This window comes from Nycticebus coucang, chromosome 17, assembly GCF_027406575.1.
Source record: "Nycticebus coucang isolate mNycCou1 chromosome 17, mNycCou1.pri, whole genome shotgun sequence".
Taxonomy (NCBI): Eukaryota; Metazoa; Chordata; class Mammalia; order Primates; family Lorisidae; genus Nycticebus; species Nycticebus coucang.
The window spans coordinates 67,462,284-67,468,903 of record NC_069796.1 but is presented as its reverse complement, the minus strand read 5'-3'; the positions used below and the strand labels follow the sequence as shown (position 1 = coordinate 67,468,903).

General features: G+C 34.9%; 1 non-coding gene across 1 annotated transcript; it reads left to right on the top strand.

Annotated features, from left to right (window-relative positions):
• Positions 1-211: 211 nt before the first annotated feature.
• LOC128569420 (U1 spliceosomal RNA) lies at positions 212-375 on the top strand. The gene has a single exon (XR_008375372.1). It is a non-coding gene; the product is annotated as a U1 spliceosomal RNA (small nuclear RNA).
• The last annotated feature ends 6,245 nt before the right edge of the window (positions 376-6,620 follow it).

Here is a 6,620-nt window from a genome sequence, read left to right as displayed (position 1 = left end):
TAGGCCTCACCGGGTATGTGCTTATCTCATCTTTTGCCCTATTCAGTAGCATAGTGTTCAGATTAAGGAGAATTTTAAAAGCGTGAGGATTCTTCACAGAAACATTTATCTTTTCTCTGTCTGATTTTAAGATCCAAGATAATAAGTATACCAAGAGCATATGAAAACAAAGATCTCAGAAAAATTACTCTTAAAAATAAAGTATTTATATATACTTACCTGGCAGGGGAGATACCATGATCACGAAGGTGGTTTTACCAGGGCGAGGCTTATCCATTGCACTCCGGATGTGCTGACCCCTGCGATTTCCCCAAATGTGGGAAACTCGACTGCATAATTTGTGGTAGTGGGGGACTGCATTCGCGCTTTCCCCTGAAAAAAATAAAATAAAATAAAATAAAGTATTTATAAATTCAATTAAAGTTGGGGAGGGAGAAGCAGAAAGAGGGGGGAAGAGGAAGAAGGGAGAATGGTGTGCTCTCACCTAACGTGTACAATGTAAGGGTATATGGCACACCTCCTCAGTGAAGGGCTCAACTACAACTTGGACTTTACATAACAAATGCAAACAATGTAACCTAATCATTTGTAACCTCATACAAATCTGAAATTTTAAAAAAAGTATTTATAAAATTTTTCCTGGACTTTGATGTAAGTTTTTATATTAATTAAGTATTGGCCAATTGAAATAAAACTTTCAAAGCATTTTCGTAGAATATTAACACAGCTTTTACTCTTATAAATATTCCTAAATATTTCACTTCAAGATGTAATTTTAATCTTGCAAAAAAATTATTAAAAATAATATTAAATAGGTCTATATTTTAGCAATTTGTTAATAAGGCATCCAATTTAGATTTTAAAACATTTTATAGCATATAAATTATTTTAATGAATAAGAACTTTATATAAAATGTATATTTACTATTTAAACAATTCAAATTGCCTATTGCATTTCCATTTTAATAATTTTTTACAAATACACAGAAAATAAGTAATTTCAACTAACTTAAGAGATATTAAAAGGCAGATATACTAAATATTATAGGTACCATTTATACAGCAGTAACTAGTTCCATATCCTTAGTTATCACACTCTTGTGGGATATATAACTATTACTACTTTACAAAGAAGAAATTGAAGTTATAGAGATTATGTAATTTGGTCACAATCACACCACCAGTGTGATTCTTTTATCTAGTTCATTTTTTTATCCTGTTATCTAGAACTGACTCAATGAATTAGCAGAAAATTGTGGCTATTTTACCCACTTGAACCAATGTTCATCTTGGGCATGTACAGCTCCTGGCACTGTGGTTTGTGCTTAACAAATCCATCAATTAATACCTCTTAAGCCAAAAAAATCCCAAACATGTGGCCTATAGTTAGACACACAATCACATTTTACAGGAAGGACAATTTAAAATCCTGTCAATTAATTCAATAATCCTCCCAACAATAAAGGAAAGATCAGGTTACATGTCCCTTGTATCAATCTCTCACCACAAATAGGCATGTATAATTGTGTAGGTCGTAATTTTTTTAAAAAAATGGTTAATTGTACATTAAAGTAAGATTTTTTTTTTTTTTAGATATATTGTACCAAAACCAACCCTCATGCTCCTACAAAAACTCAGTTATTTGATATTAAAATAAATTGGTTCTCAACTGGTGTCTATTTTACACCCCAGGGGACATTTGGCAAATTCTAGAAACATTTTTGGTAGTCACAACAGGCAGGAGAGGGAACAGCAGTGGACAAAAAACAGTGCTAAATATTCTATTACACTTAAGACAATCCTGAATAAAGAATTACCCACCCAGGGCGGCGCCTGTGGCTCAGTGAGTAGGGCGCCGGCCTCATATGCTGAGGGTGGCGGGTTCAAACCCAGCCCCGGCCAAACTGCAACAACAAAAAAAATAGCCGGGCGTTGTGGCGGGCGCCTGTAGTCCCAGCTGCTCCGGAGGCTGAGGCAAGAGAATCGCATAAGCCCAAGAGTTAGAGGTTGCTGTGAGCCATGTGACGCCACGGCACTCTACCCAAGGGCAGTACAGTGAGACTCTGTCTCTACAAAAAAAAAAAAAAAGAATTACCCACCCAAAAATGTTAATGATGCTGAGGTTGAGAAATCATAGGAGATATACACATATGATTTTAATTGTAATGAGACTCTGTTTTTTGTAAATTAAAGAAAGACCATAATAAGTGTCTTGTAATTAAACACCCACCCCCTCAATTCCCGGCCCAAGCTTTAGATGGGGAAAAGAAAAGAAAAAGAATCTCAGTGTTCTACCCCACTATTTTAGAACTCAACTTGAATGGATAAAAACTACTGCAGACATGCTGGCTAATTGTCTCGACTTTGATTCCCAATTCTTCAATTCTTTTTGTCTTTCTGAGGATTTCTAAAGAAAAGCACTTTGTTTAAAATCTGCCTTTCATGTTTTGCTTTGCCCTGCACCCTGTGACTCCTAGGATTCCTTCCTCTCTATCACAAACGAACAATCTGGCTGTGTTTGCTTACTGCCAACATCTAAAGTCCCAACCAACTTCCATTATAAAATACATAGACGAAGACATACTTTTCTCAAGTCTTTGGAAATGCTCATTTTTGTGGTCTAGGGAGCTATTTCTGTTCCCACTAGGCACTGCTAAAGCTCAGAGCACAAATATTGCAGATTAAGTAATATATTAGAGCTGGCTGTGAGCTGTGGGAATGGAAGTATTAATATACATGTACTTGGCTATTTTCTTAAATTACTTTTATAAAATGGCCTGGACTATTTCACTCCTACCCCATCAATTCCATCATGGCCCTTGAGACTCTGCTTCATGTCTGAACCTTTATTTTTACTTTTTCCCCTCATCAAAATACATCGGTTAGGCATGTTCTTTAACTGTTCACATATATTTAATACATTAAGAAGAATTACCTGGTTTTTAATTTTAGCAGATTAGGTTATTTGAATACCTAATACCTTTTGAAATAAAAACTAAAATAAGTTTGCTTCGATATTGAGAAAACCGGATAAATGCAAAACAAATAAACAAACAAACAAAACTGTGTGTTGGGTAGGCTTTTAAAACTGTCAGCAAAGATGGGACGTCATAGGATCTTGTACTCAAGATTATTCATAGTTCAAGTCAGAAAGGAACCTTTAGCTTTCAAATGGTTGGTAACAGAGCATGGCAAAGCCATTCTGGAAGGATGTGGATACATACTTAGACAGGAGGGATGCTGCAAATCATTTTTCAAGAGCAATGACCACCAGGGGGTGCTGTGGCTCACACCTATAATCCTAGCACTGTGGGAGGTCCAAATTGGAGGATCCCTAGAGCTCAGGAGTTCAAGACCAGCCTAAGCAAGAGGAGACCTATCTCTACTAAAAATAGAAGAATTAGCTGGGCATCATGGTAGTTGCCTTTAGTTCTAGCTACTAGGGATGCTGAGACAAGAGGATCACTTGGGTCCAGGACTTTGATGTTACTGTGAACTATGACACCACAGCACTCTACCCAGGTGACAGAGTGGGTCTCTGTCTAAAGAAAAAAATAAAAGAGATCCATAACCCCACATATCATCTAAATCTAAGATAATTATGTCCAGCAAAGCAAGGTAACATAAAAACAAAATTCAGTAGAAACAAAAGATAGTATTAAATGCCAGTAAAGAATCTAGATGCTGTTATTATCAGATATATATTTGAAGCACAATGTCTATCATGTTTAAAAAAACAAATGTTACCAAATGTAGTAAATTTAAATGGATAAATATTCAGTTAAAACCTATCTCTTTTTTTCTATTATTTTACAATAATATGAACCTTTATTTTTACTTTTTTCCCTCATCAAAATACATCGATTAGGCATGTTCTTTAACTGTTCACATATATTTAATACATTAAGAAGAATTACCTATTCTCATTCAGTTAAAACCTCTTTTTTTCCTAATATTATACAATAATAGAAAAATCTAAATTATACCTATTTACTAAAACATAAGTATATAAAAATACTGATGTGTCGGGGTTTTTTGTGATATCATGACTTGACTGAGACATGTCTAGATAACTAGGAAAATATGATTTCTGGGTTTCCAAAAGAGATTAGCATTTGAATCAGTAGAATGAGTGAAGAGAATCCACCCTCTTGTGATGGGTCTAACCAAACAAAATAGGTAGAGGAAAGGTGAATGGTGAATTCTTTTTCTCTCTCTCTCCTTCTCTCACTCTGTTTTTTTTTTTTTTTTTTTTTTTTTTAAGCTGGAACATCTCTTTTCTGGCTTTCAGATATTGGAGCCCTTGGTTCTCCTGCCTTTGAATTCTAAGACTTAGACCAACCATTTTGCACCTCAAACTCCCAACCTAACCCAAAGATTCTCAGGCCTTTGACTTGAGATTGGCAGTTATACTCTTCCGTAGATAGAAGGCATCCATCTTTGTGCTAGGGACAAAGTGGGTGCCTTGCTTTGTTGATGTTTCAGCAATTGTCCTACCCGGAAAGAAGGACAAGAGTTGGTGTTGCCCCACTGTAATCCTATCCCAAGAAACTGCCACACCCGGGAGCAGGAATGGTCCCTAAGCCAGGCACCCCAGGCATAATAGCATTTAGAAAGTGACCTAGAGTAGCCTAAGGCTATTATTTTGTTAACTGCCCATTGAAGTGGTTTCATGGTGACTGCTGAACCATGAGGCCAGCCCAATGAAGACACTATAAAACAGAGAGTCCCAGATCATAACCAAGGTCTTTTTTGTCACAGCAAGGAGACTCATTCACTATCTATGGTAATAAATATCTTGCCATGTAAAATAACGTCTTGTACTTGCTCTCTAAATGTATCTCTTTCTTGCTTAATAAACTTATTTATTTCATGATTATTTTGGTTTTGGTGAGTCTGGTAATTCTTCAGTCAAGAGTGTACTAAGAACTAAAAATGTAGGCAACTACCTGAACCCTGATAACACCATCAGTTCCCCTGGTTTTCAAGCCTTCAGTTTTGAACTAAATTGTACTACTCATTTTCCTAATTCTCCAGCTTACAGTTAGCATATTGTGTAAATTCTTGGAATTTATAAGCATGTAAGACACTTTCCATGATAAATCTTCTGAAATATATAATGTGTTGGTTCTGTTACTATAGACAATTCTAATGAAGTAAAATAATTTTTTAAAAGACCATTTAAACAATAATTGAAAGAAATATGAAGTAACTGTATTAATATTAAAACAAATATACTAAGTCTGATGACTAAGTTCATAATCTTGTCATCTGCACTTATGGTGGCAGCACTATACAAAACACATGGTAAGGTTTTATAACCTTGGTCTCTCAGTATCTCACAGATGTGTTCATGTTGATGTGTCTTGCTGAGTGGTATTGATTATGATTGTTGTGTTTTTGTGTACTGTTGCCTGAGTTTGAATTACAGCAATGAACAACCATTTGTGAATTTCTTGCTACGCTTAGCAAGAGTGGAAGTGAAATCAGGGACATGTTAGACCAACCTTATGAGGGTAATGCCATGAAGAAAACAAATGGATTAAACATTTTTCTGAGGGGAGAGTAATCATTGATGAAGAAAGGTCAGGATGGCCAGTAATGATCTGAACCAATGACAAAATTGCAAATATCCATCAGTGTGTGCATCAAAATCATTGACTGACTATAAAAAGCATAGCAGACCAAGTAAAAATCAATAGAAAAACAGAAAAATCTTGAAAATCTTGGCCAATAACTCATAGCTCTTCTATCACAACAATGTGCCAGCTGACTCAGCATTCTCTATGAGGGAAGTTTTAGCCAGTAAACAAAGAAGTATATCAGAACACCTTCTCTACTCACCTGACCTGGCCCACAATGACTTTTTTCTTTATTTGAAGGTAAGGGAAATATCAAAAGGAAGATGTTTTGATGACATTCATGATATTAAGGGTAATTTATGATAACTCTGATGGCCATTCCAGAAAAAGAATTCCAAAATTGCTTTGAAGGGTAGAGTGGGCACTGGCATTGGTATATAGCTTCCCAAGGGGAGTACTTGGAAGGTGACTATAATGATATTCATCAATGAAGTATGTAGCACTTTTTCTAGGATATGTTCATGAACTTAATTGTCATACCTTAAAGCAAATATGATAATTAGAGGTGAGTTTCAGCACATAATGACAGATGTTTCAATTCAGGGGGAATATTTGTACTTACATGCACTTAATATTATCTAAGGAATTTATAAAGCAATAGACAAATTCATAATCATATTAAGATTTCTTTTCATATTCTTTTCTTAGAAACTGACAGAAGCAGGAGGATAAAGATATCAGCAGAGATAGAGAATTGATTACTATTAAGACTTTTGATCTACAGATAGTACTGTTCCCAATAACTTCAGAATATAAATAATTTTTAAGTCTGCATGCAATCTTTTTTATAAATTTCTATTTTTTGAAATGTAAAACCAGTCTCAAAAAGTTTCAAAGAATTGAAATTCTATAGAGCATACCTAATCACAATGAAATTCAGCTAAAAATTAATGCAAAGATAACTGGAAATTTCCCATATATTTGACATTAAAAAATGTACTAATTAATGCACAAATCAAAGAAAAAATATAATGGAGA